The 24,768-nt window shown below is 40.7% G+C and overlaps 1 long non-coding RNA gene across 2 annotated transcripts in view; it reads right to left on the reverse strand.

The window, feature by feature from the left end:
- Nucleotides 1-24,768, reverse strand: part of LOC307175969 — an 84,850-nt gene that overhangs the window by 37,182 nt on the left and 22,900 nt on the right. For both annotated transcript variants that reach the window (XR_013824574.1, XR_013824575.1), the window contains exons 3-5: nt 14,704-14,955; nt 10,252-10,351; nt 3,429-3,531 (exon numbers count right to left, since the gene is read on the reverse strand). This is a non-coding gene — a long non-coding RNA (uncharacterized lncRNA). The remainder of the gene's footprint in view (nt 1-3,428; nt 3,532-10,251; nt 10,352-14,703; nt 14,956-24,768) is intronic.

Genomic DNA, 24,768 nt, shown 5'->3' on the forward strand with positions numbered 1-24,768 from the left:
ACAGGATGTTCTTAACCACTCATGACACGAATAAACAATATAGTTTATCCACTCTCTTTAGGTGTCTGAAAGACATTCTGTTATTGTTAAATAACCTGACAAACTGTGTGTGTGTGAAATATTTATTGAAAGTGATGTGCAGTGGCAAAAAACAACCCAAAACGATTCTGATTAGCTTGTTTGCACTGCAGCCTTGTAAGAAATCCAGTGTTAAGTGGAAAGCGTGACATCCTTTTTCATTCATTTTCTCCATTTAATTTTATTTGATTGAAAGTGTGGAAGCAATCCATTTTCCTAATGTCTATGGTTAGTTTTGAAGGCATATAATAGATACATTTTAAATATAGGTAATGAATTCATTCATATAGAATATATTGGTATTTCTATCAAAGAAAATACAGAGACAATTGTTTTAATTTCATCTCTCAACTAAGTGGCAGTTTTCTTACAAAATTCCAATCATTTAACTTTATCATTTGTCTCAGTCAAAATGGCACGTCTCTAAAAGACCTATTTGCTGGAGCCAGCGGGTTGGGAACCAAAAAAAGAGAGAGAGAGAGAGAGAAGATGGGAAATTTTCCTTAAAGGTCCAGGATTCCCATGCAAATGCGTTTGGTATGAGTCAAGCTCACCAAAGAAGAAGTAATAGAGTTATTTCCACGAGCTGGAGTAATTCCTAAAAATCTATCTGAAGAATGGGGTCAGTGTGGCCAATTTACTGTAATCTTTAAAAAAAAAATCCATTCTAATGCTATGACTTCCATTAATTGAAGCCACCTCTAAGTTCTGAGGTCAGCTGGTGTTTCCTGCCCAAATACCAGTGAGGGCCTCCTCAAGGGTGGCCAACAGGCCGTGTCTGTGATTTCATAGCCACTCAACAGGAGCATCAGAGGCTATGGCAGCCAGCTTCTTTTTTTTTTTTTTTTTTGCCGTACACGGGCCTCTCACTGTTGTGGCCTCTCCCGTTGCAGAGCACAGGCTCCGGACGCGCAGGCTCAGCGGCCATGGCTCACGGGCCCAGCCGCTCCGCAGCACGTGGGATCTTCCCGGACCAGGGCACGAACCCGTGTCCCCTGCATCGGCAGGCGGACTCTCAACCACTGCGCCACCAGGGAAGCCTGGCAGCTAGCTTCTAACACGCTGTTTAATAGCCAGCCACCATCGGGGAAAACTTCAGATGATGGATTACATGAATTTAGGGCATTCTGGAAACTCTCATCCTCATCTGGACTCTTAGGAATTTTATTTTTAATTCTCCTTTTAAAATAATTCTTCCTTAAAATAGCAACCTACCTGCAATAGAGGCCTCAGCTGTCCTTAGGTGATGTTCACTCTAGACTCAAGGGTGTCCAGGTGCAGCTGGAGAATGGGTGACGTGAGATCAACCAGCCAACTGGGGGAAGAGCTGACGCTAAGGAAGTGTCAAAGCCGGTAGGTGAGAGTCTGAGGACAGGGTGATTCTGAGCATGTGGCGGAGATTTGACTTGTACTGACTCCACGGACCGGTGCCTGAGTCTTAAGACAAAGACCAGGTAAAAGCGGAAGGAGCTGTTTCTGCAGAACCTGGTACCAGGTTTGAGACCACTAGGGTCCTGCAACATAGGTGCTGGTGGCAGCCGTGCATTAGGCAGGGGTGTTGGAACAAAGATGGCAGCTTCATGGGCTGTCAGCGGCATTGGAAGGACACTCAGATACTGCTCTCAGAGTTCCCAGCCTCGGGCACAGGTGCCCACTGTGTCTCAGCAGCTCTGGACCCCTGTGACATCAACAGTGCCTTCGGAGGGCACCATGACCCCGCAGTCCCTTTGACCTAGGCATCTATGTCCACAGCAATAGAGGGGGATGCAGGCGAGCTGCACATCAAATCCAAGAAGCCCAGGAAGTGGTCACAAGAGGGCAAAGGGAACCACCCATCCGCGGTTTCAGTTCACCTTAACTATTGCTGCATAACAAGCCATCCTAACATCTAGTGGCTGAAACAAAGGACACTTTATTCTTTTTAATGTTTCTATGGGCTGCCTGGGACTCAGCTAGATGGTTCTGATTTACTTATTGATTGATGAATAGCAAACCACATACAGCTCAGTGGCCTAAGACACACCCGTTTCTCTATTTCTCACAATTCTCTGATTGATTCGGGCTCAGGTGGGTAATGGTTCTGCTTGTATGGCCCCTGCACCTGCAGTCAGAAGCCGGTGGGAAGGACAGAACTGGGCGGTTTCACTCGCATGTCTTGGGCCCAGGCAGGACTGCCAGCTGGGCTGCCGGGATGGCTGAGGCTCTCACCTTCTCCATGCGAGTCTCAGGGCCTCTCCCTCTTCAAAGAGCCCTTCCTAGTGGCCTCTGCGCATGGCATCCAGCACCACAGCTGGCCCTCTTAAGCTGCAGCTCATGGGCCCCCTAAAAGCAAGAACAGAAGTCGCTGGGGCCTCTTAAGGAGCAGGTTTGGAACGGGCCCAGCATCGTTTCCTCCATGTTCTACGGGTTAAAATAATTCACAGGATTAACTGAGATTCACCGTGGGATAGGAGCTGCAAGGGGTGTGCAGGCTGCAGGCGTTCATTAGGAATGAATATTACAATGAATATTCATGGGAGACAAATATTGCAGCTTTCCAACTAACTTTGCCAGAGTTCCTACAGAGCGGGTAGGGAGTGGAATCACAGAAACACTAGTTAGTGGCCATTATGCTTCTACCCTCAGACTGGGGGCCTGGAAAACATAGGTAGGAAAATTGGAGAGAACTCCACAACCTCAAGACAGTGAGTAAACACCTCTAAACCCAACACACAAGTGGCTCTTAACTGCTTATTTCAATGTCATTAATTTCTAGAGCAAGAAAGCCAGTGTCTTGAATTAAAACACTCAAACCTATACCTTTGTTACCTTTACTTACGTCTCCATAACGTTCATAATTACAGCTCCCCATAGAACTCAGAACGACCACAGTGTCTGTTTTAGTCTGTTATCCAGTTCCGTGATCCCTGGGATCATTCTGGGATCGTGAGTTCAACCCCAAATGTCCAATTTGGACGGGGTATTGGCCAGTGAGCTCAGGATGGGATTAAGCATTCTACCTCCACCTAATACGCTTCTGGGATATCTGGAATAATTCCAAACATCTTCCTCTCAAGAGACCGCTACAGACCAGCTAAACACCACCCCTTCTTCCCACGATTCAGGTCTTTCGCTCCTGGCTCCCGTTCAGAGCTGTCGCATGAGATGAGCTTATAGAGTCAGAAACAGATGGACTGAGCTTGGGGTGAAGGGATGAGAGTGCTGGGAAAACGGTTCTTAACTGTGTTTGTCTTGGAGACTCTTGATAATTTGCCACAAGTAATGGACTCTCTCTCTTCCCCAAATGCAGAAACATGCATGATAAAATTTCCGAGGTTTCCTATACGGCGCTATAGGATATATAGACTTACTCATGAACCCTCAAAAGTCCATGGACTGCACAAAGTCGCTGCTGATGAAATATCTTCCTCTCTGTTTGCTTGCATCCCTCTCCCCACGAGGCTCAAATCAGACCTTGAAAATAAACAAAAGACAAGACTTTGCCCAGCTCTATTTTTCTTGACATTGGGTCTGAAGTCTGTTAAACCAGAGTCAGATGTGAAAAAAAAAGTTTCTTTATTTTTCTATGAGTACCTCAATCTTCCTCCTAAGCCAGGACTTGTTATCTTAAACAAATAGAATTTCTTTAGGCAAAATATTCGTTGTCTGAGTCCCCCACTACGCCCACCTCTCTTTACACCAGTCTGGGCGCATACAGAGATGCGTGGTATACAGGGCGATGAAAAACAGCAGGTTCTCAAATCTCCTGTCATAGGGATATCTCCTCTGCACACATCAGAAACTCCTACGCACCTACTGAGAATCCTGCAGTCCATGTCATGCAACCCTGGCTTTTGATTTGCTAAAGCAACTTAGAAGATCCACTTTTGACAAAACCTGCCTTTTCAGCAAATGGCCTTCTCTGAACACAAGCACAAACGTAACTTGACAGAGCTGGGAAACGTGTGCTTGTCTTGAAATACTAACCTCTATGCTTCGGAGCGGGGAAGCCCCTGGGGCAACAAGGTTTGCAGGATCTTCTCAAAAAGTAGTTAAATGTTATTTATTCTCTGTCATGTTTCCATAAAGAAAGAGGATGAGGCCTGGTGACACCTCCAATGTCACCATTAGTGGCCTAGAGGGAATGGAAGTTTAATAATAAAATTTATAAGAAAACAAGCTATTAGGAGCATCTGTGTGATGCCTGGGAAGTTCTGTTGCTAATTTTAAGAACATTCTTTACTTGTTCTTTCCTATTTCCCCAGTGTAGCTCATCAAGGTAGTCAAATGGCTTCACCTAGACTCTACGGGCCTCATTTGAAAATCTATAAAGTTCAGAAAGCTGCATGTGTGACTTCTCAGGAATGTGGAAAACTGTGAGCCGAACAGGTCTCTAAAACCATGATACCTACTTATAGCATTCTCCAAGAATTGGAAAATACCCGTGAATACGATCAAAAACATTTTCTATTTAAGACCTTCCTCTTCATTTTGGGGGGTAAGGGAGGTACATTTGGTGATGTTGCCAAACTTTACATACCTGTCAGTATAATATAAGCCACATGTGCAGCGCTCATATTTGAATTTCCATTCCTTTCCCTTATTTCCCTTTCAAATTAGCTCTGAATTATGAATAACGAGGAGGGAAGGATTTCCGTGTTTAAAGGCATAAAAGGAAAGATTTCAATAGTCAATGTACCAAAATGCAGTTGACCTTTTTGCCTTTAGAGCAAGATAAAGGGTGGACTGGTTGGCAGCCAGCTCATCTAAAAGGGACATTAAAATATCATGGGAATAAAATATCAGGGGAATGAAATGAATATAGTCTTGGTTAATCAGGTTTCCCCTTATACAACTGCAAGATGCAAGTTTGTCTCGGAAACCATGCTTGAGTAGGAAAAAAAAAAAAAGTACTCCAGTGAATAGGTTTCCGACAGCACCAGAAAGGCCCCAATTGCCCCACCAGCCTCTCTGAGACCAGCCACCTGGCAATCACCTGAAATGGGTCGACACAGAGGCAGGATTCTGAAACCAAATAGTACCTAGCAAATCACCTACGGTCCCTTAAAGCGAACACCTTGAATAAGCTTTCCAAGAAGTTGTTAGTTCAGAAAAATAACAAAAGAACTGAAGAGAGAAAGAAATACAAAATATTTTGCAGAGATGAAAGATCAAAAAGCTAAATACATATGTATGTTTTGAATAATGCTTTCTAACAATATCCATGTAAGCTACCCCTATCCTCCTTGTGTTTGGGTAATACTTTCTAGCTCTAGTGACAGAAAAACAGACATGAAAGAACATTTCAAATACAATTATAAACAATGATCAGTTCAATGAGTAAATCACCTATTTTATACATAAAGAGGTATAAACTTTTCTAGTTAATAGAAAATCAATTTCTCCCTTTCCCATTAAAAAAAAAACTGGACAAAATGATCAAAAATGATGGCCCTGGGCTTCCCTGGTTGCGCAGTGGTTAAGAGTCCGCCTGCAGATGCAGGGGACATGGGTTTGTGCCCGGTCCGGGAAGATCCCACATGCCGCGGAGCGGCTGGGCCCGTGAGCCATGGCCGCTGAGCCTGCGCATCCAGAGCCTGTGCTCCACAACGGGAGAAGCCACACAGTGAGAGGCCCGTTTACGGAAAAAAAAAAAAATGATGGCCCTGACAGAGGCCTCTCTCTGCTAGTTCATTTATCAATACCTGGGAATATTGAAACCAAGCAGGACCAAAAAGTTATTATGAAAAATAAACAGGAAGAAAAATAATTAATGTTGCTAGTATATGACGCAGATGAAAGTTTCCCTATGGTGAATATTCCTCTCTCAAATCAATTTTTGCAATTGATTATGTTCTCATTTTGGAAAGGAAATACTACCCTTGAATATAATGTTATCTACAGGGTGTTTTCCCCTTTTTACATAATCTGAGCCCTAAAGGCAACAATTTCTTTCTGAAACGAGAATTAATTCTAAAGTAACGAATATCTTTGTTTTCCTCTTGATTCAGATTTAATCCATCAGAAAGGTAAATAGCATCTGAAACTTTCTTCAATCTCACGTCCAGGGACCGGTATATAGAATTACATGGAAACTTTGGACTTTTCTATCACACTGTTCTCATTTGTCTAAAGTCATATTTTGTGACACTCCCTTAAAGACTCAGGTTAATACTAAGGCCAAAAAAGCATACCCTCTCCTTTTGGGGGTGTTAGAAACTTCCACCAATGAGAGCCAGGTTTACAAAGGTATATGGACAGAGATTCCTTCCACTGCCCATAATTGCTGCCTGCTCCGGAGAGCTCTGAACAGAGGCAATGTGCTCGAGTGTTATTGCAGTGAGAAACAAAACACATATTCAGGCCATGTACAGGAATCTTTCTCAGGGGGCTCGGAGCCAATGAGCCACCACAAGCCAACATTCTTTGGGTCTGTGACTACTTGATTCTCAAAAACTTAGGTGGCCAGTATCTCCTGGCGCATATGCTCTGCGGGACTTGGCCCTCTGCTTTTAAAAGAATTGGGTTGCAGAGGAATGGCAGCCACTGGGGCTGCCTGGAAAGTGAAGGTGATTTCCACCCTGGTAGCCAGACAGGATACCAGGGGATTGGTTGTAGCGGAGTTGCTGCTGGACCCGGTCAGCCCAGGCCTTGTCCCCAGGCTTCTAGCCAGACGGGAAGTCTGCTTTGGCGGGGGGAGCATATTAGCTGGAGCACCCATAATTCCAGCATTAAGTGCTTCTCTCTGCCTCGATGTGGATGTGACATTTTGGAGTGAGTATAGGGATCGCACTGATACCAACAGCTCGAGGCGAATAATATTCTGACTGTCCCTACAGGGTCCTCACACTCAGAATCTCATATTGTATCAAACAGCCAGAACACACAAATCTAAAGGCAGAAAAAGCCTTTTAATATTTTCATTACTTGATGATGCACACTGGCCTCTCTGTAAAGGAGGAGCTGATTCAAGATCACAGAAAACGGAGTCAATAGTCACGCCAAAAATAAAACTCGAGATGTGAGGGCCCCGGGCTGTAATCTTGTCTTGCACGTATATGTCCTCATGCAGTAGAACATTCTGATTGACTGATTCAGCAAATGATCCTAACTGGACCCCTGGCTTCCATGCTGCCCAATCCCAACCCCAATGAAGTCCACAGAACTCCTACAATAATGCTCTCCAAATGGGGATCAGAGCATGTACCGTCCCCCAGCGCGCGCGCGCACGCGCGCACACACACACACACACACACACACACACAGCCCAAAGCTTTCACATTACACTTAGAATAAAATCCCAACCCCTTCCCATCCTGACTGCCAGCCTTCTCTCTGGCGTCACCTTGCCAACCCCCCTCGCTCCCTGTGCTACAGCCGTCCCCTCTTTCTTGCTGTTCCCTGAGCAGCATGGTCTATACCCCCTGGGGACCTTTCCCTCTCTCTCTTCTGCCTGGAGCACAGTCCCCGATCTCCGTGTTTCTCGTCCTTTTCTATCCCCTTTTCCTGCTTCACTTTCTCTCTAGCACACTCTGCTCAGGGAATTCAGTATCACATATAATGTGTGTATTGCCCATCTGCCCCAGGGCTACGAGGGCAGGGGCACCATCTCGTATGGACTTGAGCCCCTGTGGTCTGACATAGCAAAGGAGGTGCACAGTGAATGTTTGAGGAATAAACGAATAAGAAAGTATATTCAAGCGTGGGTGTCAGGCAGCTCTTGATGGACTGAAACCTCATCAATCTGACCAGCAGTTAATGGTCACATGTAGGCTCCAACGTTGGTCACTTTGCACCAGTTCAATCCAGCCCCTCAATGACACTCCATGGTTATTAAACTCTAGGAAAACATATAGTTCACTACTCATATGCTCTTATACATCTCCCTGTAGACTTTCCACCTACTAAACAAGACCACAATGTAGAGGGAAATAGGATCACTCACAGTCATGGTGGCTGATATAACTTTTGACCCCATCCAAGCTGTATGATTTTAGGGAGGTTATTAAACCTTTCCGGCCTTTAGCGGCCTTTGTGTCCCCTCAAAAAAGTTCAGATGTTGAAGTCCTAACAGCCAGTACGTCGGAATGTAATCAATTGTGTAAATAGGTCTTTACAGAGGTAACTGAGCTAAAATGAGGTCATTAACACGGGCCCTAATCCAATACGACCGGTGTCCTTATAAGAGGAGGAGACCAGGACACAGACAGGCACGGAGGGACGGCCACGTGAGGACACAGGGGAAGAGAGAGCCAGGGAAAGCGGCCTCAGAAGGAGCCACCTCCTCACACCTCGATCTTAGACTTCCAGCTTCCAGAATTGTGAGAAACTTAATTTCTGCCATTGAAGCCCCGCAGTTTGCCGTACTTTGTTCCAGCAGCCCTGACAACCTAACAGTGCCCTTATGTGGGAAACAGGAAACACAATGGTACATGGCTTCTGACATTATTGTGCAGATTGAATGAAATAAAGCTATAAAGATCTTAGCCCTACTATATATCTGGCATATAGCAGTCACTCATTTAGCCATTATTACCCTATGTTACCTGGCCAATAAAACCAAGTATTAAGACCTTAAGAGCTTCATTTCAATGTTGAGGGGCAAAGTTCACTGTTTAACAGTGAACAAAATATAATATTTGACCATGACTGCTAAATAATTGATGTCTTTTATATAATGGTATGTTGATTTAAGATCAACCACTATTCATATGTTGAAAAAAATTTTTTTCAATGTCATGCTTTATTGATGTTTTTCCTTTCATTTCATGGAGTTTTACCATAGTTCTTCCATAAAACTTAAATATCATCCTATAAAACTTAAATACCATCCTTTGCAATTACTACAAAATCCTATAAGGAGTCTGGAGTTATGAGATCACTTACTGAATTGAGAACTTTGTAATGCGTGCTGAGGTCGGTGTGAACACCCCTTTGTGTGGGTAAGAGCGCTCTGGAGTTTGGGCTCGGTTAACTCCATAGTGAGTCTCAGTACAACTTCTCCTTGGGCTCCATTTTCTTTGCTGATAGCAGGTAACATACACTCTCAAAGTGTCCCATGCATGCACCTTGGTGACTCAGAAGATGACAGTTATACGGTACAAAGATTATTTTTAAAGGGTACAGATTGTCCAGGTATAAGCGTCCAGAAGAAGTGAAAAAAGAGAGAGACGGTAGAGAGGAATAAAGAAATAGTCCATTGTATGTCGGAAGGAGAACACCACAATAAAATGTGCCACAGGCATGTGGCCTATGGATAGAGATTACCACACAGAAAAGTTCTCAGACACCAACAATGTAAATAAACCAGCAAGAGAATTTATAATCACTGGTTAAATCACAATCCTTTTTTTAAAAAATTTGGAGTATTATACCTGATTTCTGACCTTTACTTAATGCCTTGAGTAAATTTTCCCTGGTAAAATTTGTAGGCAACCTGATTTCTAGCCAGAGTGATTGTAAGCGGTCTTCCTCAAATTTCTCATCCTTTGACGTATCAAAAATCAATATCACATCCCAAAGGCTACGGCTCAGGATAAAATCATGTATTTATTAGTAGGCTTCTCTATATAACTTTTTGAATCCTTCATAGGATTAACAAGAATTTACTAAAGAATTTTTGCGATAATCAAAATATTTTTATCTAAATTTTTCTCATCTACCCATCTCCTTTTAGTCCCATTTGCCCCATGTGAGATAACTAGGGATACATATTGGTTAATGTCCATTTCTCAGAAGAAGAATGGTAAGAAACCAAGGCACAAGAAGGTGCTATTTCTTGCCCAAAGTCACATGATGATAGAAACCATACATCTGGTTTCCTGCTTCCAAGCTCCTGTTATGAGACCAAACTGCCTTCCAAGCCAATGCGTCTTCACAGATGGATACAAGCAGAGAAATAAAAGCGTCTCGTTATAGAGTTCGATAGACAGGTATTTTCCCCTTCAGATAATTTTTTTTATTTATCTAAATAATAAAAAATTATTATTTTAAAAATAACAATTATAAAATTCTTTATAACATTCCAATAAACAAAGTAACATGAGATGCCTTCTCAAAGAATTTGCTCATTTCTAAAAATATAAAAATGACCTCAACTTTGTCACAGAAAGTAAAGCAGACATTTTAGAATAAAAATGCCAACTATCTTCTGAAAATGATGTTCTAAATTTGGAAAAGTCCTTTTTTTCTTACCAAGCTCGTTGATCCTTTTGACTCACGTCAGCATCCCCTCTGTGACAAATCGTTGGAGAGTTTAGCCAAATAATCAATCAGTGTAGAAAAGTCACTGTAACTGCAATAGTAGAAAAAGTAAAGAGCCAGCAGAATCCTTTCACTAGAGACACAGCTCATGGAACAGATTTACAGATTTGCCCAGCTCTGCTGACTTGGGGAGCTTGAGAACAGAACTTGGGCATGCTTGGGGTCTCAGAGCTGGGCTGTGTACATTTTATGCTTCCTTGAGTTACAAAGGAATACAAGCGTTTCTCCACTTTGGGAAATGTTACCTCTTTCCCTGGTTTCATTGTAATCTATCAGCCTGTTGGCGGTAAACTTTGAAGTCTGGAGTGTCTCGCCTTAGTCTTTCCTACTGAAATCCTAGCCACTCCTTTGTGCTGCAACTCAACATCACCTCCTTCACGAAGCTTTTCTTGAGTCATCCAGTTGGGATTAATCTTGCCCACCACCCTGGCCCCTATAGTCCAGTTTCTTTCCAGTGAAAGCACTGGTCGCACTCTACTTGGTATTTAGCTTTGAAAATGTCTCTCTGTCCCACTAGACTGCACCTGAACACATAATCATTTTTAATACTTATTACACTGAATCGAATTGAATTCCAGCTAAGACCCAACAGATAGCGTTATTCAAATACAAAGTCGAATAGAATTTATTATTCATTGTCTGTCTGCCTCAGAGATAGCTTCGGTGTTAGTGATAATGTGTTCAAATATAAAGAGAGATTCTATTTAGAGCTCATATCTTGGCTCCCAGAATTGATTGCTGTCCCTGACTTATGAGTACCACCTTGCCATCCGGCAAAGAGGTTCTGCCTCATCCGCAGAAATAACTACCATAACTTTTATGGTGTTGAACGATTTTATCAAGGCACTTCAACAGAGAGCTGACCAAGACAGCTCTCACTCACTCTGGATGACAGAAAGAAATCATGATTCATTATCATCTGGGTGTAGTAAGACAGTCTTGGCAACACTGATGAGAGAATATGCTCAGAACTTATGGCTAGCTAAGTGGCTCTGATTAAGAAGTTTCAGGCAGAGATGAAAGAGCAAAACCTTTTTTCCTATTTTTTCTTTAACCAGACCCAAGAAACTTCTGAATTTCCTAAAAGTGCAAGAAAAAAAATTAGGTGAGATTACTGTGCGAAACACCTCAAAAGCAAACATTCATTTAAAGTCTTGAGGAGATTCCACCAGTTACACTCTTTGTAAACACTAAATGGAGAGTCTTATTTTTAATTTTATTTCAAATAAAACTTTACCTAAATGAGGGGTCAAGAACCCACCCTCAGACTGTTAGACCACATGCCATTCTACTTAGAAGTGGACACTATGCCCATTTAACAGTTTTGCTCCATTTCTCAAAAAAAGTTTTAGTATAAAAATAGTAAAGCCTGGGGCTTCCCTGGTGGTGCAGTGGTTGAGAGTCCGCCTGCTGATGCAGGGAACGCGGGTTCGTGCCCCGGTCCGGGAGGATCCCACATGGCGCGGAGCGGCTGGGCCCGTGAGCCATGGCCGCTGGGCCTGCACGTCCAGAGCCTGTGCTCCACAACGGGAGAGGTCACAACAGTGAGAGGCCCGCGTACCGCAAAAAAAAAAAAAAAAAAAAAAAAAAAAAAATATATATATATATATATATATATATATATAGTAAAGCCTGTTCTGTATCATTTTCATACAGTTTTCCTCAGTTCCTGAGAGCCAGGGTCATCAGATCTTTGTCGCCTTTTGTGTCCTTCTCAGCAAACTGATCTCAAAAGTCCAGTCACTGCATATGTGAGTGGCGCGAGGCTAGGACTGTGTTGAGTTGTACATTTGCTTTTCTGTTTTCCCTCTAATACATCCTTCCAAAATGGGCTGGCTAAAAATGCAATTAAAGTATCAACCTGCATCCGCTTATGATGATACCTGTGTAATTATACAGTGCAGTACACTGTGCATAAGGTATTGAGGAAAAAAAAATTCGATTTTGCTTCTCTTTCATTGTATTGTGAATAAAAGACAATTATGAAAATCCACTGGTGAGGCTTTGCACAGAGCTAACCTTGCCTGAAAGAAAACACACCGTGATTAAAGCCATTGAGCGTAGGCATAGGATCAGTCATTACAGCTGCGGGAACGGAACTGTTGCCCAGAGCGGTGTAATGACAGGATGCTTAATGCCTTCTGGAGGTGCAGCCATAACGCAGGGAAAGACTCGTGCTGCTCAGAGCGCTGTGCTCATTCGGAAACGTTCATACATGTCCTTTTATAAGAAATCGGCATGATTAACTTAAAGTATATAATCACCTTAAAAGTTAGTTGTAGAATAAAATCAATTACCAATGTAAAGTAATTTCAGATAATTAAAAAGAAGCTTCTCTCTCTCTCTCTTTTTTGCTTCTTCTGGGGGTAATTGCACGTACATTAAGAATCCCCAGATGCTCTCCATTATTTCAAGCTCTCTTCAAAGATGCTTCCCTGGCAAGGACTTTAACAGAACATGTTCCAATTGAAAAAAGAAGTCCTGGCTATCAGGAGATTAAGAATTAAAGAAAGAGGAAAAGAAAAGAATGAGAGAAAGATGACAAATACACATTTGTCGTGATAGAACATGACTTAGAGTTGTCAAGGGGAGTAAAGCAATTTAAGAAATGGATTGCTATATTTGCTTCCTACAGCTGCCATAATAAATTACCCCAAACACATGGCTTCAAACAATAGAAGTTTGTTTTCTGAACGCTCTGGAGGCCAGAGTCTGAAATCCAGGTGTCGCAGGACCACATTCCCTCTGAAGGCTCTTGGGGAGGATCCTTCCTGCCTCCTCCACCTTCTGCTGGCTTCAGGTGTTCCTCGGCTGTGGCCGCATCACTCCAACCTCAGTTTCCCTCTTCTCATGGCCTTCCCGTCTGGGTTTTTTCCTCTTCTGTCTTCTCCTTTTCTTATAAAGACACTTGTCATTGGATTTAGGGCCCACAGGGTTAATCCAGAATAAGCTCACCTTGAAATCCTTAACTACATCTGCAAAGCCCCTTTTCCCAAATACGATCACATTCCCAGGTTCTGGGTGGACGTATCTTTGGACGGAGCCACCATGCAACCCACCACAGTTGCCTAATAACCTTCCGGGAATAACCCCATCCATCATCTATTACCTAAAAGGAACCTGTACTTAAGGGTAAATTAGTTGATTGCGTGGGGTAAGAAGTTATTGGGGGGTGTAGGGTCCCCATGTGGCCAAGCCTCCTTCAGCTTCTCCATGCACAAAAGGCAGACAGACTCCTATTTCATAGGGTTCTTGGGGAAACTGAATGACACAGTGAAAGCACTGTGTCAATCCCACACACGTTATTACTACTAATAAAATGACTGACACAGTTCTTTCACATATATAGCCACATTTCTTATCAATTATCAGGTTTACGACCTCAGAGCTTGGCACATAGTAGGTGCTCAAAAAAGTATCTGGAATTATTTAATGAAAAAATAAATGAATGCATAAATGAGTAGATATTTTCTGGGGGTGCATTTGCTGCAAAAGTGCCAAAACTCACACTCTCTGAGCTCTACTCGGGCTGCACAAGTGTGGCCCTGAGAGAGAGATTTTTATCAGGATTTCTTTCTCACCATCTTCCCAATAGATACTGTTTGGGTTGTAGTTTATTCTATAATAAATAAAGAATCACAGCTGATTGAAGAACAGAAGAATAAATTCAGAAAACAAAGTCTCTTCAAGGCCATGCACTTATATTTAATGTTACCTGTACAAATTTCTTCCCCTAAAGAACTGCAAAGTTCTTTGTTATTTTTTCAAAATAAGCAGCTCTATCCTTCCTGGTTACAAATCACTGCTAGGTCAGAAAAAGTGACCTTACTCCTTAACAGCTATATAATTTTCCTTACAAATTACGTCTTGTTATCGTTTTTTTATGAATTTATTTATTTATTTTTGGCTATGTTGGGTCTTCATTGCTGCATGCAGGCTTTCTCTAGTTGCGGCGAGCGGGAGCTACTCTTGGTTGCAGTGTGTGCGGGCTTCTCATTGTGGTGGCTTCTCTGGTTGTGGAGCACAGGCTCTAGAGGCACAGGCTCAGTAGTTGTGGCACATGGACTCAATAGTTGTGGCTCGCGGGCTCTAGAGCGCAGGCTCAGTAGTTGTGACGCATGGGCTTAGTTGCTCCGCGGCACATGGGATCTTCCTGGACCAGGGCTCGAACAAGCGTCCCCTGCATTGGCAGGCAGATTCTTAACCACTGCGCCACCAGGGAAGCCCTGTCTTGTTATTCTTCTGAGTGGGTGTTTATAAGTCGCATTATTGTAGTTTAAAATTCAACTTTTCTGATAAACACATCAGTTTGCTTTTGCTGTAGGAAGAATAAGCAGTCACTGCCCCTATGTAACTTTAAATCCAAGGAAAGCAAAACCCTACCTGGAGAAGTACTGGAGAATCCTGTTTCCTGAAAACAGTTTTTATCCAGAAGCAGAAACTGTGGAGTGATTCTGATCCATTCTAACGTTTGAGAGCCTCTGCCCTAGAATCTATGACACGTCACTGGACTTCATTCCCCATCCCCAAGTTTCTGATTCTGTAGGTGTGATGTGAGCCCAGGAATTTGCATTTAACAAATTCCAAGTTGTGCTGATGTGCTGGTTCAAAGTCCACGTTTTGAGAATCACGGTTCTAGAGAGAGAGAGAAAAGAAAGAAGACAGACTACGTTTTATTTCCTTCCACACCTCTTTCCTCGTGGAGGAGTGAGCTGCAAGGGACGGAGAGGTGGAGAGGGGACAGTAGTGTTACATTGATGGATGTTCCTCCTCATGAAAGGAAACCTCAGGAGCAGAGAATAAGGGTTCCCTTCAATATCATGTCCTAAGCTTTGTGCCCATCATCCAGCAGCCCTGGCACCACCAGGAGCCAGACCCTTGAGGAGGGCAGAAGCCACAGAGGGAACTGGTAGGATGAGGCACCAGGCTCAAATCAATAAAGAGACCAGGACCAAACACACAAAAGAGCAGTTCTTGAACATATGTGACACGTGGGAGACCCTGAGATATAATGGGAGTGGAAAGCAAGCCATGCAGTCCCTAAGGAACGTAGTTAAGAACCACAGCCCAGGAAATTTGAGCATTAACTTTATCTGATGTTATTTGAGCCCACAGATTGGTGGTACACTTGGGTTACAATAAAACATGAATGCCCAATGTCTTTTGTCATTTGCGAGGTGGCAATCTCTTTCTAGAACAGACAATATATTTTAGAATTGTTTTATCCCGTAGTATCAATCACCATGCTTTACAGTGCAGGCTCATCTTTACTTCATCTTCCCCAAACGTTAAATTGGTGGTACTATTTTTTGACATAAACTTTTCTGTAGTTTTTCACTGCCATAGAAAAATTTTCAATCCCCTTCATATGCATGCAAGGTACCACTTTATCTAGATCCTAGACTCTGTCTTAGACTATTGTCTTGAACAGCCATCAGCACCAACTTGCTAGAAAAGCAAATTCTTGGGCCCAACTCCAGACTTACTATGTCAGAGTCTGCATTTTAACAAATCCCTCCAGCTGATTTCTGTGCACATTGCAGTTTGACAAGCACCACTCTAAATTACTGGCCACACTTCTTTCTCCTTGGTAATCTTTGCTTATAACTGGTTGGTACCATCCTGTCTGGGACACTGATGACAGATGAGATGGTAGATCTTGACTATTATACCAGGTGCAACACCTGCTTCAGAACCAAATGCAATTCTCAGAAATGTCTGTACCTTTGCTAAGTCCTTAGCACACACTGGCCCTTTACAGAAGGCCCAGAGAGAACCATTTTTGGAAGCTAGAATGAGAACATGCCTCTTGTTCAATAATAATATCAGCAATAACCAGAGACACCATTCCCCGGTCCCTAAGTTGTACACCTGTATCTCAGGCCCTCTGCTACTCCAAATAGCCATTCGCTGAATATTGATTTCATCCAACAGCCAGCAGTAGTTCTTTGGCTTTATCTAGGAGAGTGCATAAAAGAAAGTACAGCTGTAAATTTCACCACCTGCCACTGAATTTAGTGATGAAATTCAGTATGGAATAAAAACACTTTTAGAAGTACATTAGGCTTTCCTGTTGAATTATTTGTACTCTGCTGTGCTTGTAAAAGAAAGACATTTTTCTAGTTTCCAGCAGAGTGTCGTGGGGAAGGGTGTGTATATTGGAAGCAGAGCAGACTCCAGGGAAGATGCCATGCTCTTCTCCAATCTTTAACTTTTTCCCTAAGTGGATTAAATGATTCTCAAGGAAAGTCTTAGAGATGCAAAACCGCAAAGGTATAACACATAGTCTGATGGGTGTGCGTGTGTCTCTGTGTGTGTGTGTGTGTGTGTGTGTGGTGTCGGCAGGCATATTATTCTTTTCTTGTTGCTTTAGTGTGTTGGGTAGAGGATGTGAAGGCTGCTTTTATGTGGGTCCCATAAAAGCAGTAATCTAACTGATTTTACCCCATCTGCCAAAATGATCTCAAAATGATGCACAGTGACCCCCCGGTATTTCTTGGAGTTCACAGAGGGGCCGCACGTTTGTTTACAAAATGTTTGCGCCCCCTGGTGCTGATGCTGCTTTTGAGGACCCCATGGCTCTGCTGGGTCCCAGCTCTTGCCACGTGCAGGGCCTAAGATGCCCGGACGCTCTCACAGCAGCGTCCTTCATGGACAAAGTGCTGCTGTAGAGATTTCACTGAGACCGTTCCTACCATCTTTGCTTGCTTGTTTTCCATAGGATCCAGTCTTCTGAGGTTTGGGAGACAAATGCAGTTGACAGACACCATACAAATTCAGAAGTTCTCCCTCCCCTCCCGTTACTGGAAGCATTTGCATAGGCTTAGGTTCACTGAGCCTGACTCCTTCCTGACACTCTGAGTTTTCTCTTGGGATGTTCTTCCCAAGAACATGTTCGCACACGTTCGGTCCCGTGTGCAAATATGCATCTGGGCGGCCCACACAGACATGTCCAGATGTGCCTTCAAACCCATCTGGCTTTGAGTTAAAATGCCAGCTGTGTGAGTGTTGCCCTCAGGTTTTCAATTCTCTTGCAGAAATGATTAGTGGTGGCCAGAACTAAGTTCACTCTGCTCTAAGGATGACTTTGGAAATAGACAGCTAATAGAGATGGAAATCTCCAGCGGTTGATCTAAGCAAAACTTGTGTTATATTTCTTCTCATAAGAAACACAATTTTCAAGCCAGAAATCTAAATTGATTTGAAAAATCTTTTTCTTTACCTTAAATTGTTAAAAAGTCACAACATGCTAACTTGTCACCTCATTTCAAGCAGAAATGGTTTTTTCTATGAGTTTCATAAAACTTTATTATTAAAGTCACAAAAGATCTTTCACTTTTACTATTTGTCAGGATGATAAAAAGATCTATAATTTGAGAAATTTTTTCACCAAATTACTGGTCCACTTATGAGACCTTTTCTTCTTTTTTAGAAACATAAGTTTGTCTTCCATTTTAGATTTACTGTTTCTAATTTTAATAGGTTTGGAGTAAGAGAAGAGGTAGACAAGTACACTCAGATTTCCTTTATTTAATCTCCAATCGTGAATTTTAAGTTTTATTTTGATGCTCTGGAAGACAGCAACTTTATTTAGTGAGCATAGCATAAGACTGACATGAGTGTAAGAAAGAAATCCTGGATTATGGTTGTTAAATAACTGAAAGAAAAAAAACTTAGAAGGTGTGATGGCGTTAAAAAAAGGTCTGAGATCCCTCATTCTACGGGAAGCTAGAGGTCAGGTCTGCGAACTCCTATGGGGAGACCATGGTGGCAAGAAACTGAGGTCTCCAACCAACGGCCAGCAAGTAGCTGCGGCCTTTGGCCAACAGTCATCTCGGCGAGCTTCCTCGGAAACAGAACCTCCTGCCTCAGATGTCAGCATCCAGATGACAGGTGACAGCAGCCCTGGCCAACATCGTACGTGCAGCTTCATGAAAGGCCCTGAGCCAAAACCACCGTGCTAAGATGCTTTGGAATTTCTGAGTATAAGAAACTGTGAGTTGTTTTTTTTTAAGTTTATTGTTTCAAGCCACTAAATTTGGGGGTAATTTGATGGGCAGGCATAGGTAAGCAATAGATAATAAGCAATAGATAATAAGCAATGTTAAGAAGTAGGAAGATTGGATTATACTGAAAGAATAATCGGCAGCAACTTACCAAATATTAAATTAAAGAATGAGTATAATAGCACTGCAAAATAATGACATACATAAAGCAGTCTCTATTCAAGTCTTAGTCATATGCACATGTATGAATACACACATTTATACAGTTTACCATATCATAACTTACATCATATTTTACAAGAAGATTCAACTACTCCAAGGAAGAAAAGATTTAGGCTCAAATAGCATATCCTATGTGTTTTCCCTGATAAATAATGTGATTTTTAAAAGACATTTGTGGAGACAGGAGGTAGTGTCTTCCACGGGGTTATACCCAGAATCTAACTAGCTTCTCTCTGTCATTAATTGAAGTAATTACTGAGAATAAACACCTTTTTAAAATTTAAGTTGCCCAAGCTTAATTTTAAATTTATATCTAACTGAACCAGAAACAACAGCAGAAGTATTTCTGTTCAAGATAATTTTATTGTTATTGGTCTAACGAGTTTCTTCCTAAAGAAGAGAAAAAATACAAACCATTTTTATCAATGTTTTAGATTTCACATATAAGTGATATCATATGATATCATTTGTTTTTGTCTGACTTACTTCACTCAGTATAACAATCTCTAGGTCCATCATGTTGCTGCAAATGACATTATTTTGTTCTTTTTTAAAATAGATAACTAATAAGGACCTTCTGTATAGCACAGGGAACTCTACTCAATACTCTGTAATGACCTATATGGGAATAGAATCTAAAAAAGAGTGGATATATGTACATGTGTAACTGATTCACTTTGCTGTACAGCAGAAACGAACACAACATTTTAAATCAACTATACTCCAATAAAAATTAAAAAAAAACATTTTATATGTATAAACTATTTCTTAGTACCACAAAAACATGAAAAGACTGTCATCATTTCCCTTCATTTCAAACAAATGGTTTTTTCTCTGAGTTTCATAAAAATTTATTATTAAAGTCACAAAAGATCTTTCACTTTTACTATTTGTCAGAATGATAAAAAGAACTATAAGAACCAGTGGAAAAATGTTAAGGGGGGAGATTCATGAAGTCCTCACCCCTTCATTTCAGGAACAAGGAACTTTCATAATTTATAACAGCAGTTGGCTCTGAAATAGAGAAAAATGTTCCACATCCATTCATTTTTATTGCAGCATTTATTATCTTATTTTCTCATATTTTTTGCCAAACCTTTTGTCTTCTGTGCAACAGGCGATTATAGGATATTTTAGAGCTGATTTTTCAAGAAGAGTTTGTCGATGTCTCCAGATATGTACCACCTGTTTCTCCGGCTGTGACAGCTCAATCGATTCTTAGTGCACCGCTGAGCACGGCTTAGCCCTAAGGAGCTTCAAGTGAATTATGCTGATAACGAGGTCTGTTCAATTCCAATATTCTACCAGGGTTAGCTACTTCAACTTGAAAAATGATTTCCCATTTACTGATTCCAAATACATTATTCATCTTTCCTTCTGAGTCAAATATTCAGAGAAAGCTTTCTTTGGTTGTTGAATTTTTGTAGCATTAAAGAGCATCATTGGGTTTATTAGTCATATATATTTGTTCATGGCTTTTTTTTTTTGGTACGCAGGCCTCTCACTGTTGTGGCCTCTCCCGTTGCGGAGCACAGGCTCCGGACGCGCAGGCTCAGCGGCCATGGCTCACGGGCCCAGCCGCTCCGCGGCATGTGGGCTCTTCCCGGACCGGGGCACGAACCCGCGTCCCCTGCATCGGCAGGCGGACTCTCAACCACTGCGCCACCAGGGAAGCCCTGTTCATGACTTTTTAAAGTATAAAGTGATAAGTTGGCAAGGATCAGGTAAATGTAAGCTAGATAAGTAGTCAGTCCAGATTCTACATACTTTTTGTTTGTTTCATCATTGATTTATTTTCAAGGGTGGGTAGGTGAGTGGATAGGGGTTCATAACTAGCTTTTTATGTCCCTCAGCCACCAAATCTTTATTTCACTTTGTTTTCTATGAACCTGCATTGACATCGTTGAATCTATGCACATCAACAGATTTTTAATAAACCTTGCACTTGTGGTATTAATAACCGCATACCTACACATGGCCAAGTCCACACATATAGGAGCGAACATTTTTTCAATTAAAGTTTGCATAACACAGAATATTCTTTCTAAATACCTTTTGTTGTTCGTTTAATCTGTCATTCTAAAAACTAAGTTTAGTGGTATAAAAAAAAAAAAAAAAAAAACCTCTTAACCAAGACTCTGAATCCCTGGGTGCGTGGAGGTGGAGAGATGCCAGTCTTGGCTAACTTTTTCTGTCATTCGTTCATTCAACAGATTCCTATGGGAAATGTAACATGTGCCAAGAGCTGTCCTAGATCCTGAGGATACAATATAAACAAAAGAGGCAATGTCCTTACTCTTATTTAGGATAAAACCTCTCTTGCTCCCGTAATCATAGTTTATCAAAATAATATCAGCCCTTAGGAAAGTAAAAATGAAACTGGTATATATTAAAATACTTTGGGAAATATAGAGCAAATGCAAGGCATGATCTTATCACTAGAGATCAACAGTCTCTGTCATTTCCCCTTGCCAAGCCATTCTTAAATAACTGATGGCTGTCCTCTGCCCCTTGCCAGATTTCCACAGCTCTGAATTGCTAAATAAACAGCATAAACTTTTAACCATAACAATAATATCTTAAAGTCAACTTGACAGGTTGTCATGAAATGCTTATCACGTTTTGGGGGGGTTCCTGGGTCGTGAAATGTCTACGTGACTCTGTAGCTTCCACCATCTGTGTCTCCCAGGTGAGGTCGGGCAACTTTGATTGTGGCCAATGAAGTCAACACCACACCTCTGTCTCAGTCTGCTGCGGGTCAGAGGGATCAGGAGATAAATACTCTGAAATATCCCGTCAGTCCAGACAAAATAAAACTCCCATGATAAGTACAACTCTAAGGAAATCCCAAGGACACGACAGTGGACGTCGCTTGCCCAACACACGTGGACAGGTAACTAACTGGTCAATGAAAGTTCAAGGGCACAGGCATAGCAGAAAGTAACTGTCCCTCGAGGATGCTGGATGCTGTCAGCATCCATAGTGTGTTCTGGAAAAGAGAGCGATGGGTCAGCAGGACCCAGGAATCACTAATTCATGTAAAGTAATTATTACTTCAGTACATTAAATTATTTTACATAAAACTATTTACATTATTATATTAAAATATTTTAGAGAATTTTACATTGTCTATATTAGGATTTCATGTCAGCTAAATATGTTTTTACAAAACTAAAGGCAACAATGTAAGACACAAATACATACGGGAAGTTTACGGGATAGCTTCAATGTACATGGTGCTATAATTTTAACAGGATTATGAAGTCACAGATTCTTTCAAAGAGGAAAAAATGGATTAAAAAAACATGATTCATGGGGAAAACTTTAAAAAAATTGTAAAAGATAGAAATAGTACATAGATTATTACCTAAAAGTTACCAGAGTAATGGCCAAATTAAAAAAAAAAATTTTTTTTTGAATAGTGACAAACACACACACAATTGATACAATAAACAGTCTTGTACCTAAAGAGAGTTATTTAGCCAATTAGAATGAACAGCTGGATACATTACTAAGGACAACTTAAAAAAAGTACAAAATTCATCTTATGGAAAGTAGTAGTTTTTCTCTAACTGAACAAAAATTTGAAATAGGACAAACAAAATATGGTCCTTTTCCTATTATAAAAGTAAAATATATTTATAACAGACAATTTGGGAAATATATGAAATGAAAGATTAAAAATCACCCACGTGTCCAACAGCAGAGGGAGACATGCTTTGTTGTGGGATATTTTTAACATATATTTAATTATGTATGCTGTGTTTTTCGTTGAATACTAACCATAGGACAAACATCGCTTCCTGTTTCGGCTAGAGCCATCTAAAACTGTAAGGAAAGAAAAGTTGTGTTTCCTTTGCATACTTCCTTTACCTGGGTCCTTACAAGTCCCTTCCGTGAGCATAGACTCCACATCACTTCCACAGATGCAAAGTGCAAAGGTGACGTCAAGTCCAAGCTTGGCCTTTTGAGTTTATTCCTGATGAAACATCACAAGCTTAGGCGTGTATAAATATCCAGTATTAAATGTGAACCTAAAACTTACTTCTTTAAACTTATTTAGAAAATGGCTTGTTGGTTAAATTGAGCTGTATGTTTAGGAAATTATGAGCTTATTTTCCTATGTTGTGTACTAAATACACACTTTTACGTCGAATGCTACAAATCAGAAAGATATTTCGAATTTCTGAAGCAATTTTGTTAAAAATCACCATTTGTGTTATTAACCTCTGATTTAAAAACCCAAAATGCAGAAGGAAATTGTGTCTGAAAAAGAAGGAAAGGAACAAATGCTCACTTGTTCTTAAATGGGGGGAGCAAAACTTGGAGTAATTCTTATTCTTTTCTCATTTTCCAATTTTGTGCATGATTTATCTAATAAAAAGGTATCTTTAGTAGCCGTTTGTTTTAGAGATAGCAATGGTGGAAAGTCTTCCATTTATTACAATCCAGAAATGATGACATTTTGGTTCTAGTGTAATAAAGTTATACTCTAGTAAAATGTTATATTGGAAAATGAAAGCTTTTCTCAAAAATTGATGCTTTGCTTTGTGTAAAATAACTAGTGTTTCAAGAACATGTTGAAAAAAATATAACACTGCATGGCTAGGTGGCACTGAAATGCAATTTTTATTCAGCTCTGGCCTAGGCACTGGGTCTGGAAAGGTAATGTCATTACTCCAAACCCACGGACAAAGAGAGGTAGTACTATTACAAGTGAGTGCTTAAAAAAATAATCGCTCGTGAAAATTTTGCACCACATTTGTGGGAAATGATTCCTGGAAAGATGTTAAATCTATGTTCGATTTTAAAAATAGAACATAAACTAAGTAATAAAGCCTTTAACTCTGTCTCTCCACCGTAGAGCTTTCCACCCTATGACCTCTGAGAGATGCCCCCAGAAGCCCTGGAACTCTTAGCAGCCCTTTCACCTGGCGATTCAGTGAGGATAGTCTTTGTGGGGTGATAATTATGGAGAAATATTTGCTTAACCCTCCATGAAAATGGATCTAAAACCTAATTTTTAAAAAACTGCAGCCTGTGCTAAAATTAAGTGGACGAAGGAGGGAGAGAGAAAGGAAAGGTGAAAGCAGAGCAGCCACAGCAGGGCAGGCATGTTTGTATTGTGGACCTTGGAAGGAGAGGAAATAACTATAATTGAACGGCAATGAATTTATGTAATGTATACGTTTTTTTTTTTTTTTGCTTAACACTGTTGAGCCTACATCAGGAATTCAGGGCATTTAAATGTGGCCTGGGGTGTTTTAAAACACTGATAAGTACTACTCAATGGGGAGAATGTAGAAAATACAAACATATAAAAAAGAAAATGAAAACCATTCATAATCTGCACCAAGTAGATGTAAACACTGTGAACATTTTGGTCTGTCTGAATAGATGCGTATTTAGAGGAAAGAGGCAGGTGCGTATGTGTGTGATTGTGCGTGTGTGTGATTGTGCATGACACACACACACACACACACACACACACTGTGAACTGTGTGTGCTTACCCACTCATATTTAACTCTTTATGTATGTGTAAATGCTTTTTGTTGTTCATCACTGGGATTTTACTATCTTCCGCTTACTCCATGAAATATTTTCTTATATTAATAAGAATAATAATTCCGTTGCATAGAAGTAACATAGTTTATTAATCTTTCCTCATTGGACATTTAAGTTTTCCCCATTTTTTTATTTTAAATAACATTGTGATAAATTTCATTACATAAAAAAGTTTCCCATATACCCTATTATTTTCTTATGAAAGTTATTTAAAAGTGGAATTACAATGATAAATGGTATAAACACAAACCTTAGTTTTAATTTTAAGGGTAGTTTATTATATTTATTTTATTTTCTCTATTTCACAAAGAACGCACAATTGTTTTAGAAAATACTCACAAAAATATTTAAATAATCATAATTTTAAAACCTAGTGATAATTGGTCACCTCACTTTGACTTACAGGCCTTCAGCCTTTTTTCTGTTCAATTATAGCAAATAAATATTAGTCTACTTTTCCTTTCTTTTTCTTTTTTTTCCAAATACCCTGTCATACCCTACATTATGACCTATAACTTTTTAAAACTTGATAGTGTACATAAATAATTTATCATATTAAATAGAAATAAATTTCTCTAACTGACCTCAGGAAATATTGTACCAATTTCAAGTCCCACCAAGAGTTTGTTTTTCCACATCAATAGTAACTCTGAG

This window comes from Stenella coeruleoalba (genome assembly GCF_951394435.1).
Source record: "Stenella coeruleoalba genome assembly, chromosome: 17".
Lineage (NCBI taxonomy): Eukaryota > Metazoa > Chordata > Mammalia > Artiodactyla > Delphinidae > Stenella > Stenella coeruleoalba.